At 53.2% G+C, this 12,901-nt stretch overlaps 1 protein-coding gene across 3 annotated transcripts in view; it reads left to right on the top strand.

Annotated features, from left to right (window-relative positions):
- Positions 1–9,171: 9,171 nt before the first annotated feature.
- LOC103166948 (protein Wiz-like) overlaps positions 9,172–12,901 on the top strand; it is a 58,726-nt gene continuing 54,996 nt past the window's right edge. For 2 of the 3 annotated variants that reach the window (XM_029050259.2, XM_029050263.2), the window contains exon 1: positions 11,853–12,016. The gene's annotated coding sequence lies outside the window, so the exon portion shown is untranslated. Of the gene's footprint in view, positions 9,256–11,852; positions 12,017–12,901 lie in introns of those variants that run through there. The other variant, XM_029050260.2, reaches the window with a different exon arrangement.

The raw sequence follows: 12,901 nt of genomic DNA, 5'->3' as shown, positions 1-12,901 counted from the left end.
TCTTACATTTCCTCCTGCCTTCAGGACATATCTACTTGCATGTCCCACAGACACCTCAAACTTAACATGTCCAAAACAGAACATCTTATCTTCCCACCCAAACCCTGTCCTCCCCATGATTTCCCCATCACTGTAGACAGCACCACAATCCTTCCTGTCTCAAAAGCCCGTAACCTTGGTGTTATCCTTGACTCATCTCTCTCATTCAACTCACATATTCAATCTATCACTAAGTCCTGTCAGTTCAACCTTCACTGCATTGCTAAAATTCACCCTTTCCTCTCCATCTGAACTGCTACCACGCTAATCCAAGCACTTCTCCTATCCCACCTGGATTACTGTATCAGTCTCCTTGCTGACCTCCCCACCTCCTGTCTCCCCACTCCAGTCCATACTTCACTCTGCTGCCCGGGTCATTTCTCCACAAAAACGTTCAGTCTCTGCTTCCCCACTCCTCAAGAACCTCCAGTGGTTGCCCATCCACCTCTGCATCAAACAGAAACTCCTTACCATCGGCTTTAAAGCATTCAATCATCTTGACCCCTTCTACCTCACCTCGCCGCTCTCCTATTACCACCAGCCCATGCACTCAGCTCCTTGAACGTCAACCTATTTACCGTACCTCGATCTCGTCTACCTCTCCGCCGACCTCTCACCCACGTCCTGCCTCTGGCCTGGAACGCCCTCCCTCTTCATATCCAACAGACAATTACTCTCTCCACCTTTAAAGCCTTATCGAAGGCACATCTCCTCCAAGAGGCCTTCCCTGTCTAAGCCCTCATTTCCTCTTTCCCCACTCCCTTCTGTGTCGCCCTGATTTACTCCCTTTATTCACCCCTTCCTCGGCACTGCAGCTCTTACGTGAATATCCATAATTTATTTATATCAATGTCTGTCTTCCCCTCTAGACTGGTAAGCTCGTTACAACTCTCTTATATTGTACTCTCCCAAGTGCTTAGTACAGTGTTCTACTCAGGGTAAGTGCTCAATAAATACAACTGATTGATTGATACTGAATCCATGGTGGAACAGTCTTCTTTTCCCCGCTTTTGTCCCCACACCTAATCGATCATTCCCTCATTCAATGGTATTTATCGAGTGCCTACTACGTGCAGAGTGCTGAACTAGTCACTGGGAGAGCATAACCCTTATCCTCAAGGACAGACCAGGACTTGCAAGGCGCTGTTACAAAATGCTTTCAATGGGGGATCAGAATCCTATTCTTACTCCCAGCAAGTAACCACCTCTTGGTTCTTCTAGCCTTTGACAACTATTGCACTTGCCACACCCGCCCCACGGCTCGATAGAGAGTCCCCAGCGTCTGGCTGCCATTACGAGACAGCTATATGGAGCTCTGCAGCATGGCTTTCCGGGACCCCTTTGAAAGTCTCCCGTGACCCCTGGCAGGGATCCCAACCCAACCCAGTTGGAAATTGAATCCATAAAAACACCCCAAGAGGCCTCTACTTACAGAATGCCAAAGAAGCCAGTGACATAGGAGCTGGTACTCGGGCCCCTTCAGGAGGAGGAACCAGGAGACGGGAAAGGAGGCAGGGCTATTTTAATGCTTGGGTGGAAGAGGCCACTATATGTGGCTCACTGCCTGCAGGGAGCCCCTCACCTGCTCTTCGGAGAGCCTGCTCTTCCCTCTATGGCAGGCAGTGCCCTGGGCTAAAAATAGCCCGGCAGCAGCACAGAGGTGGGAAATACGCACCAGTGAGATAGGAGCCGCTTTGGTGCCAGGTAAAATCTGGTCCTGATGGGACGGGGAATTACGTAAACCCACCCTGAACCTAGGTTTGGCCAATCCAGTTTCTGTCCCACCCTCCGGGCCTGCCCTCCCCGTACCTCACACGCATGTCACCTCAGCCCTCCTTCTGGACCTTCTGGAGAAGGCTGCTGGCTGGCTGGCTGGCTGCCCCTTGCTGAGAGAGATGATGATGGCAGGAATGACAGGCTCCTTTGTTTGGGGCGTCTCCAGCAGGTTCTCACTACTGATGTTGCCACTGCCACTGTGGCTCCACAACATTTCCAGAATCCGCCTCTTCCTCTCCAGTCGAATGACCAACGTGCCGGTCCAGGCACTTGTCATGTCCTGCCCTGACTACTGGGTCAGCCTCCTCTCTGGTCTCCCTGCCTCCAGTCTCTCCCCACTCCAGTCCTGGCTTCACTCTGTGGACCAGATGATTTTTCTGCACATATCTCCCCACTCCTCCAAAGGTTACTCATTCCTCTCTGTATCAAACAGAAACTCCTGACCATTGGTTTTAAGGCACTCAATTAGCATTCTCATTCTTAATTAAGTAATTAAGGTATTTGTTAAGCATTAACTATGTGTCTAGCACTGTTCTAAGCACTGTCGTAGATATGAGCTAATTAGGTCGGACCCAGCTCCTATCCCACTAGGCACTTAAAGTCTAAGTAGGAGGGAGGACAGGTATCGAATCCCCATTTAACAGATAAGGAAACTGAAGCACAGTGACTTGCCCAAGGTCAAACAGCAGACAAATTACAGAGCTGGGATTAGAACCTAGATCTTCTGACTCCTAGATCCGCGCTCTGTCCACGAGACCATACCGCTCCTACTTATCTACTCTCCTCTCCCACTATACCCCAGCTCGTACTCTTTGGTCCTCTCAAGCTAATCTACTCCCTGGGCCTTGTCCTCATCTTTCTACCACTGACCACTTGCTCACACCCTTCCCCCTGCCTGGAACTCCCTTCCCCCTCATCTCCAACAGATCACTACTCTCTCCATCTTCAAAGCCCTTCTGAAATCACATCTTCTCCAGAAGGCCTTCCCTGGATGATCTCTCATCTCCCCATTTTATATCATCCCAACTGTCACTTCAGCTAAGCTCTTAAGTACCCACAACCCCTCCATAACACATGCGCCTTCTCTCCAACACACCCCTTCCCCCAAATCTGTCCTGTTCCCTCGCAGAGACCTCCAATCTTTTGATCCCATCCAATTTTCTAAAGTCGTCACGCCCCGTTTAGTCTCCATACTTCAACTACCTTCCCTTGATGCACAAATTGACACCCTCAACACAGCCCCCTCCACATGTCCAAAACAGAACTCTTCATCTTCCCTCCCAGACCCTGTCCCATCCACCTCCACATTAAACAGAAACTCCTTACCATCGACTTTAAAGCATTCTATCACCTTGCCCCTTCCTACGTTACCTCGCTAATTTCCTACTACATCCCAGCATGCCGACTTTGCTCCTCTAACGCTAACCTACTCGCTGTACCTCGATCTCATCTATCTCTCCAATGACCTCTCACCCATGTCCTACCTCTGGCCGGGAACAACTTACCCCTTTCTTCATAATAACCACTGTGGCATTTATTAAGCACTTACTGTGTGCCAGGCACTGTACTAAGCAAAGTGAATACAAGCAAATTAGGTTGCACACAGTCCCTGTCCCACGTGGGGCTCCCAGATTCCACCCCCATTTTACAGATGAGGTAACTGAGGCACAGAGAAGCGAAGTGACTTGCCCAAGGTCACAGCAGGCAAGTGGCAGAACTGGGATTAGAACCCACGACATTCTGACGCCCAGGGCCTGCTCTATCCACTAGGCCAGGCTGCTTCTTATCTGACAGACCACCACTCTCCCGACCTTCAAAGCCCTATTAGAATCACATTTCCTCCAAAAGGCCTTCCCCAACTAAGACCTCATTTCCCCTACTCCTTCTCCCTTTTGTGTTGCCCTTGCACTTGGATTTGTATACTTTATTTGCCCCAGCTTTACTACTACTACTACTACTAATAATAGTATTTTTTAAGCATTTACTATTTGTCAAGTACTGTTCTAAGCACTGGGGGTAGATACAAGGTAATCAGGTTATCCCACTCATGGCTCACAGTCTTAATCCCCATTTTACAGATGAGGGAACTGAGGCGTGGAGAAGTTAAGTGAGATCACACAGCAGGCAGGTGGCGGAGCCGGGATTAGAGCCCATGTCCTCTGACTCCCAAGCCCGGGCTCTTCTCCTAGCCCCACAACACTTACGTACATATCCACAGTTTATTTTAATGCCTGGCTCCCATTCTAGACACTAAGCTCCTTATGGTCAGGGAACAGGTCTACCATTTCTGCCATACTGTACTCTCCAAGCACTTAGTACGGTGTTCTGCACACAGAAAGGAGCTCAGTAAATGATCGATTGATTGATGAACCTATCCAATATATGTCATTACTGCTCTATAATTTATTTCAGTGTGTCTCTCCTCTACTAGCTTGTAAGCTCCTTGAGGGCAGGGGGTCGTATTATTATGATAATATACACTAATTCTATTTTACTCTCTCGAGAGGTTAGAATAGTGCTTTGCGCTCAGCACAGACTTCATAAATATTAAGGCAGTGTGGCCTAGTAGAAAGAGCAAGGGTATGGGAGTCAGGAAACCAGGGCTCCACCAGTGGGCTGCTGTGTGACCTGGTCACTTAATTTCTCTGGATCTCAGTTTCCTCATCTCCCCTCTTAGAATGTGAGCCCCACGTGGGACAGGGACTGTGTCTCATCTGCTTATTTCCATCTTCCCCTGTGCTTAGCATATAGTAAGTACTTAATCACATCCATTAGTATTGATTGATGAGATGCTTCAGCTGCCATCAGTGCCATGCCCACCCTCCGGGGAAGAGAAAATCATATATTTCTGGTCACCTTAGGTGAGATGGGAATGGGGCCTCCAAAAGTGGGTCAGAATGAGGGCATGGAGAAGGAGGGAGAGAAGGAAAGACAGAGAAAGAGAGGGAAAAGGGAGAGAGAATCATTCAATCATATTTATTGAGTACTTACTGTGTGCAGAGCACTATACTTAGCACTTGGGAGAGTACAGTACAACAATAAACAGTCACATTCCCTGCCCATAATGAGCTCACAGTCTACAGCGGGAGACAGACAGTAATAGAAATAAATTACAGATACAGACTTGAGTGTCGTGGGGCTGGGAGGGGGAATGAATAAAGGGAGCAAGTCGAGGCAACACAGAAGGGAGTGGGAGAAGAGGAAAGGGGGGGCTTAGTCAGGGAAGGCTTCTTGGAGGAGATGTGTTTTCAGTAAGGCTTTGAAGGCGGGGAGAATAATCGAGATCTACTTAGATGGCCCACTGACACCTCAAGCTTAATAAATCCTCATCTTCCCACCCAAACTCTTTCCTCCTCCTGACTTTCCTATCACTGTAGACAGCACTACCATTCTCCCTGTCTCACAAGCCCGTAACCCTGGCATTATCCTCAACTCATCTCTCTCATTCAACCCACACATTCAATCTGTCACGAAATTCTGTCGGTTCTACATTCACATCTCTTGAATTCACCCTTTCCTCTCCATTCAGACTGCTGCCACCCTGATCCAAGCACTCATCATTTCCCACCTTGACAGCCACCTCACTGACCTCCCTGCCTCCTGTCTCTCCCCTCTCCAGTCCATACTTCACTCTGCTGTCTGGATCGTTTTTCTGAAAGAAAGTTCGGTCCATACCTCCCCACTCCTCAAAAACCTCCAAAAGTCACCCATCCGCCTCCGTGTTCAACAGAAACTCCTCACCGTCAGCTTTAAGGCACTCAATCAGCTCTCTCCCTCCTACCTTACCTCGCTGATCTCCCACTACAGCTCAGCCCATACACTGTGCTCGTCTAACGCCAACCTCCTCTCGGTACTTCGATCTCATCTATCCCACCATCTCCCCCTTGCCCGGAACTCCCTCCCCTTTCAGATTCAACAGTACACCACTCTCTCCACCTTCAAAATTCCCCCTAAAATCACCTTTTCGAAGATGCCCTCTTTTCCTCTATCCACCCATCCCTCTGCATCCTGGGTATCCCTTAAGCACTTTGATTCTCACCCCCCCCCCGTACTTACATAAGTATTTTTATACTTTACTCTTTCCCCTATGTTAATCTTCCCCTTCTCTTGACTATAAGCTCAGTGTGGGCAGGGAATGTGTCTCTTTGTTGTTATATTGTATTTTCCCAAGTGCTCAGTACAGTGCTCTGCACACGGGAAGCGCCCAATAAATTCAGCGGTCTATTGGCTAATCTATTTTAGTGTCCGTCTCCCCCTGTAGCCTGTAAGCTCCTTGTGGGCAGAGATCTCATGTACCAACTACATTATATTGTGCTCTCCCAAGTGCTTATTACAGAACTCTGCACACAATCAACACTCAATAAATACCATTGATCAATTGAATGTTAGACTTCCTGGGCTCATTTTACAAAGACTCCAGCTTGCCTTCATTTCTGTTTTCCTCCTTATTTCCTTAGCATTGCTTTAGTCCCACTCCCGCCGGCTGCCCGTTTTGTCCCTCTTTGTCCTTTTCCCTACAAACCCGCCTACTCTTCCCGACCACCGAGCTGTCCCTTTCTCCCCTCACCAAACCTATTACAAAGTAATTGCCCAGAGCTGAGTCCAAAACCATGCTGAGGGTGTGGCAGAGGTGGTCATTATAAGAGCTGAAGGACCAGGGGGAGCAAATCCTGGCCCTGTGAGTGTGTGTGTGCACGGGGCGGGGGAGAAGAATAGGAGGCAAATGGGAAGGATGGAAGATTTCCATCCATGTTACAGTAGCTGATTGGAACCATTTTAACCATGTCCTCGATCCCCCTACCAGAACTAGGTGCTAGCCAGGTGGGATTAGTTTGATGATTTTTTTTGTCCATTTCACTGGGAGGGGAAGGGAGGAGAAAAGGAGGGATGGTAAAAAAAAAACCCCTAACCCTACTGGGGGCTCAGGCCTGGTCCCATCAAAGACACCGTGAAGCCTCTAGGCACCCTGGACTTTATACAAATCCTTCTTTCATGCTGACCTTCAGGAAGTCCCTTATCCCATGCCATTGAGGCCTCCCATCAGTACCTGCTCCAGACTAGGAAAGGCAAAGAGACACCAGAGGCCTTCTTAACTTTTGAGAGAAGGTTGCGATTCTTTTGACTGCTGTGCCAACTGGACTCTGAGCTGTGAGGAGCCGGACGCTCTGCTGGTCTAGGCACAGTACCTCATTGCTGTTTCTGTGTCTTTGTAATCGTTCTTTCCTTTCATGTTGTCTTGGTGCTTTTCTTGTTATCTTTCCTTACGTGTCTGTCGCTAACCCACCACCCCCACTTTATAAGGTTTTGAGCCTCTTGGCCCCTCTCACAATTGCACCTGGAGAGCTTCCAGGATTCTTCCAGTCTCGGCTATGGGAGGAAGAGTCAAGCCGAGGCCTACCCATTCCATTCCTAGCTCGGGCAGTGGCTAACGAGCGGAAAGCAATCTGCTGCAAGTCAAAACTCACCCGGGCTGGGGAGCAGCGGCACGGGAAAGACCCGAGGGCGGAGACTCGAGTTTACTGCGAGGAAGAAGGCAACGGTAAACCGCTTCCGTATTTTTACCAAGAAAACTCTATGGATACGCTACTGGAACAATTGCGGGTGGAGGCGGGGTGTCCCGGGAGCGTCCATGGAGTCGCCGTGGGTCAGGAGGGACTCGACGGCACGAGACAAGACAAGACGAGAGCCAGGGATGACATCTAATTCTTAGAACAGTGCTATGCACGCATGTTTTAATGCATGCTTTTACTACTACTGACCCAGGAATAAATATGGTGATATACCAACGGTAATTAAAAAGTCCTGGAGAAATACCAAATAACTATCACAAGCCCAGAGCCACAACGAGAAATATGAACCCACTTTGAGCTATCAGGTACAGAAGATTAATTCGTTCACAACTGAAGAGGTTCTGCTCTCGGTTCTTCTTGATTAGGAGACAGTGGAGTAAATTAAGTTCATTACCTTTCTCATTTGTTAGAGGGAGGACCTATATAAGAATGGGGTGGGGGAAGCGAGGAAGAAACCAGAGGTGGAGCGGCCTTCTTCCGAAGTAACTAGGGAGGAGTCCGACAGGGAGGAGTCCTAGAGCGTTGCTGTCGGTGAGGAACTCTGCGGGGGGGGGAGTCGTTACGGGAAGCAGCAGGAATGCTCGACTGACGGGACTGTGGTGGTGTTGCCCCCTCGATATTTTGACCCACTTCTGCCCGGGTCGATGATCTCGTCGCAGGGAGTAGTGTTTCCTCTAAAATTCCAGGCACCTTTCAGGCGCATCTAGCCCCAGTAGTTTCCAGATGACACTGGACGTGTTCCCAAACCGCCTTAGGGGATGAAGGTGTGGCTCAGTGGAAAGAGCCCGGGCTTGGGTGTCAGAGGTCATGGGTTCGAATCCCTGCTCTGCCACTTCTCAGCCGATTGTGGGCAAGTCACTTCATTTCTCTGTGCCTCAGTTCCCTCATCTGTAAAATGGGGATGAAGACTGTGGGCCTCACGTGGGACAACCTGATGACCCTGTATCTACCCCAGTGCAAGCCTTTAACAAATACCAACATTATTATTATTATGAAGATCCCAGAGGAGGGAAGTGAGGCCCCCCGGGGGGGCGGGGGGGAGGAAAGGCAAGGTCGGGGGAGCTTCCGGGGGAAGGAGGGGACGAGGGCGGCCCCACCAGCTCAGAAGAGTCAAGTATCAGGCGCCTCGTCCGTCAGCCAGGCCCCGAGGGAAAGGGTGGCCGGGGAGGCGGCTGTCCTCCTTTCATTCGTTCATTCATTCAATAGTATTTATTCATTCATTCATTCAATAGTATTTATTGAGCGCTTACTATGTGCAGAGCACTGTACTAAGCGCTTGGAATGGACAAATCGGCAACAGATAGAGACAATCCCTGCCCATTGATGGGCTTCCAGTCTAATCGGGGGAGACAGACCGACAACTTAACCACGATAAATAGAATCAAGGGGATGTACACCTCATTGATCAAATAAATAGGGTATTAAAAATCTATCCAAATGAGCCCAGTGAGGAGGGGAAGGGCGGGGAAGGGAGAGGGGGAGGAGCAGAGGGCAAGGGGACTTAGCTGAAGGGGGAGGGAGCAGAGGGCGGAGGAGGAGCAGAGAGGGAGCGGAGGGAAAATCTCCCCTCGGCCCGTGGCGCCCCCTAGAGGAGGGGGCGGGCCAGCCCCGGACCTCCCCAACATGGCCGCGCGGCGGGGCTGTCGCGCTGAGGTCACCGTGGCGCGCCGGGGGGCGGGGCGGCCGGGCCGCGGGGGGGCCGGGGGGGGCCGAGGGAGAGATTTAAAGGGACAATGTCCCCGGCGCGGCGGCGGCGGCGGCTGCGGAGGCCGCGGGACCGGGCCAGGCGGCGGCGGCGGCGGCGACGCTGCTGCTGCTGCTGCTGCTGAGCGGAGCTCCGAGCGCGGCTGGCCGGCGGCACCGCCCCTCGGTGAGCGCGGGGCCTGGGACCCCGCCCGGCCCAGGGGAGCCCCCGGCGCCGCGGGCGGGGCGGAGCCGGCGGGAGGGGGGAGGCCCGGCCCGGGCCGGGCTGGGACCCCCCCTCCGGGGGAGGGGGCGCGTTGGGGCGCGGGTTCCGGGGGGGCGGGGTCTGGGGCAAGGGGCGGGGAGGGGGCGGGGCCCGGGGCAGGTGGGCCGAGGGGGCAGAAGGGGCGCCGCCGTGGGGGTGAGGGTGGAGGCTGAGATGATGGGGTGGGGGAGGGTCGCGGGGCAAGGGGGCCGGCCCCCCTAGGGCGGGTCTGCGGGGGGGAGGGCCGGGGGTGCTGGGCCGATGCTGACCCCAGGGGCAGGAAGTAACGGAGATGCTGGCAACTGCCGTGGGCTGGGGGTGCGGCGGCTGGGGGGGAGGGGCCAGCGTGCAGCCAGCTGGAGACTCGCCTGGGTCGAGTGAGGGCATCGGGTCTGTCGAGGCCACCGGCCGAAGAGGGGGCCGTTTGGGGCGGGTGGGCGAGGGGGGACGTTGGCACCGCCGAAGGGAGGGGAGGCAGGTGCCAGGCTGGCAGTGCCCCCGGCGCGGGCGGGATGCTGGCGTGGCCCGAGTTGCCCGCTGCACCTGGCGAAGACGGCCAGGGTTCGGCGAGGACCGCGGAGGTCGGCCGATGGAGCCTTCCGAGCCCCCTCCCCAGTAGTTGCGAGGCCTGTCCCAGCAGAGTCCCCGCCGGACCCGCCTCTCGGCTCTCCGTTAGGACCTCAGCGAAGGAGCCGAGGTCTCCTGAGGTCCTGGCTTTCCCCCCTTCCCGGCCCCCAGTCTAATGACCAATGGGCCAGATGATGTTAACTGGGGGGGTTGGGGGAGGGAGAGAGACAGAGGGGGAAAAGTCACCTGGCGGGGGGGGGGGGGGAGATGTGCCCCTCCGTCCAATTCATTTACTGCTCCCGGGATGGAAAACCTGGACTCCTGCTTTGTCTCAGCCCCAGGGATGGTCCCACAACCTGCTCTTGACAGGCCAGGGAACGTGTCTGTTTATTGTTGTGTTGTGCTCTCCGAAGTGTTTAGCACAGTGCTCTGCACACCGTGAGCGCTCAATAAATAGGATTGGCTGACTGACCCGGCCCCCTCTTGGACTCTCTCCCCCTCTGCCCACCGCCCCATCCCCCTGGGCCCGAGGCTGACAGGACAAGCCCTGCGCCTGTGGGAAGCTGGGTCTGAGATCTTCCTAAGGTTCACTCAGAACTCTGGGGGCAGGAATTCTCTAACCAGGGCAAGCCTCCTATTTTTTTTTTTGTCGTATTATTACTATTACTACTACGGAAATGTGTGAAGCGCTTACGGTGTGCAAAGCACAGTGCTTAAGGGGATAAAAATCAATTAAGACGATTAAAAAGATCAATGTAAAATTTCTCTTGGAGGGGGCTGCCCAGGTTGTCTCACTGTTCTGGCCAAGCAGGGCTGGGTGAGAAACAGCTACAGGTTTTCTAACGTTTTAAGTGTTGTTCGGTGGCTTGTGCCCTCCCTGTGCTCCTGTAGGGAGTTGAGATGATCTGCCACAGTGTCAGGTTGGGGGAGGGGAGGGAGAAATGCCCCAGCCCTCTGCGGACCCCAGTTGATGGAGGGCCCGTGGCCCTTCTACCTCTTCCACTCCAATTAGACCTGGAGAGAGGAACCCGCTACAGTCACCCCGCTGTTGGCTTCAAGGATGAAGTCAGTCAATCGATCAATCAGTCCGTTGTACTTATTGAGTGCCTGCTGTGTGCGGAACACTGTCCTAAATGCTCAAGACTTCATTAGAGTTGGTAGATGCCTGCCCCCTAGGAGCTTACGGTCTCGGGCAGGGTGCGTTCTATAAACTGTTCCCTGGGGCTGAGTCTCAAACTGGCCCTGGGTCAGAGAAGATGGGGTCCCGATCTCTCCCCCTACCGCTGGATGATGATCTGGATACTTTTCTTGGATGGTCCCCAAGTGCAGGGTTTTCACTAAATACTCCTGGTCCTGACTGGGCAATGCCGTTGTGCCCGGACACACTGCCAGGGCATGGCCTGTCTGCTGTTTCCCACACCAGCTGGCTTTAGTTGTGGGTCAGGCAGGTATTTGGGAAGAATGGGAGTTGGCACCTTCCACATACTTGGCTGTGATCTGAGGTGCGGCGGGCCCCAGGCACGTGTGGCTTGGCTGGAAGGAAGTGGGCCCGGGTAAGCCGACAGAGCTGGGCATCCGAACCAGCCGAACCGAATCGTGGCAGGGCCCATCGCTCCCCGTGCGGGGCATGGGGAAAACCGGAGGGGTTGCAGGGGTGATCCGCTGGCACTGCTCCCTCTAGACTGTAAGCTCCTCATCGGTAGGGGGGTGTGTCCGTTTACTGTTGTATTGTACTCCCCCAAGCGCTTGGTACAGCGCTCTGCGCACAGTAAGCGCTCAGTAAGTACAACTGAATGAACGAACGAGTGAATGACAGTCCCAGTACCGTTCCATCCTGGGCCCCTCACCTCCTTCCATCCCAGCCCTCTGGCACCCCCTGTCCCTGGTACCCTAGCTGGGTAGCTGTCACCCCTCTTTCACTTTTAACCTTTGTTCCCCCCAGGCCTCCCCCGCCCCGCCATCCCGTTCTGAGGGTCCTGGCCATTCTCTCCCCTGTTCCTGGAGTTGTGAGCTGAGTTGGTGGCCACCTCTTTCCCTCACCAAGTGCCAAGCTCCTAGTTCTGTCTCCTGAGAAGGCGCCTCATTCCCGTCCTTCAGTTCTGCCGTTACCTTGAAGGTATTTTTAGGCAGCAAGCATGTCCTCCTCCCTCCCCCCAGGGATCTCCTGGTTTCTGGACCATCCATGCCTCCTACTCCCTGTGCCTGTCTTGGGAGCCTTGCTGACACCGTGAGAATCCGAGGCCTTTTTAGGCACGACCTCATTTGTCCTCACATCTGGGTCAGGTGGAGGGAAACTGAGGCCGGGAAGGAAAGGGGAGAACAGTCCCAGTTTGTCCTGTGCTGAGTATGGGACCCAAGCATCCTCTTAATAATACTCTGTGCCAAGCACGGTACTAAGTGCTGGGGTAGGCGAGAAAATCAGGTCAGATCCAGATCCAAGGACTTAGAACAGTGCCTGGCACGTAGTAAGTGCTTAACAAATACCATCATTGTTATTATGCAGTCCCTGCCCCATCTGGGACGCTTAGTCTAAGGGGAGGGAGAACAGGTGTTTAAACCTCATTTTTACAAATGAGGAAACTGAGTCCCAGAGCAATGAAGTAACTTGCCCAAGGTCACACAAGAGACAAGTGGCAGAGCCAACAAGTTGTTCCCCTTGGGCCGCCCACTGGCCCCTGCTGTCTTCCTGGGTTTGGGGAGAGAGAGAGAGAGGTTATTCCTGAGACCTCAGAAAGGTGATGTTGGGAGAGGGGGCAGGACTTGAACACACAAGAGAAGCAGTGAGATCTAGTGGATAGAGCACAGGCCTGGGAGTCAGAAGAACCTGTGTTCTAATCCTGGCTCCGCCACTTGTCTGCTGTGTCCTTGGGCAAGCCACTTAACTTCTTGTCCCTCAGTTACCTCATATGTAAAATGGGGATTAAGACCGTGAGCTCCATGTGGGACATGGACTGTTTAGTGCCTGGCACATAGACTGTGAGCCCACTGTTGGGCAGGGATT

The sequence above is a fragment of the Ornithorhynchus anatinus genome, chromosome X1 (assembly GCF_004115215.2).
Source record: "Ornithorhynchus anatinus isolate Pmale09 chromosome X1, mOrnAna1.pri.v4, whole genome shotgun sequence".
Classification (NCBI taxonomy): Eukaryota; Metazoa; Chordata; class Mammalia; order Monotremata; family Ornithorhynchidae; genus Ornithorhynchus; species Ornithorhynchus anatinus.
This window is presented reverse-complemented; position numbering and strand designations above follow the sequence as displayed.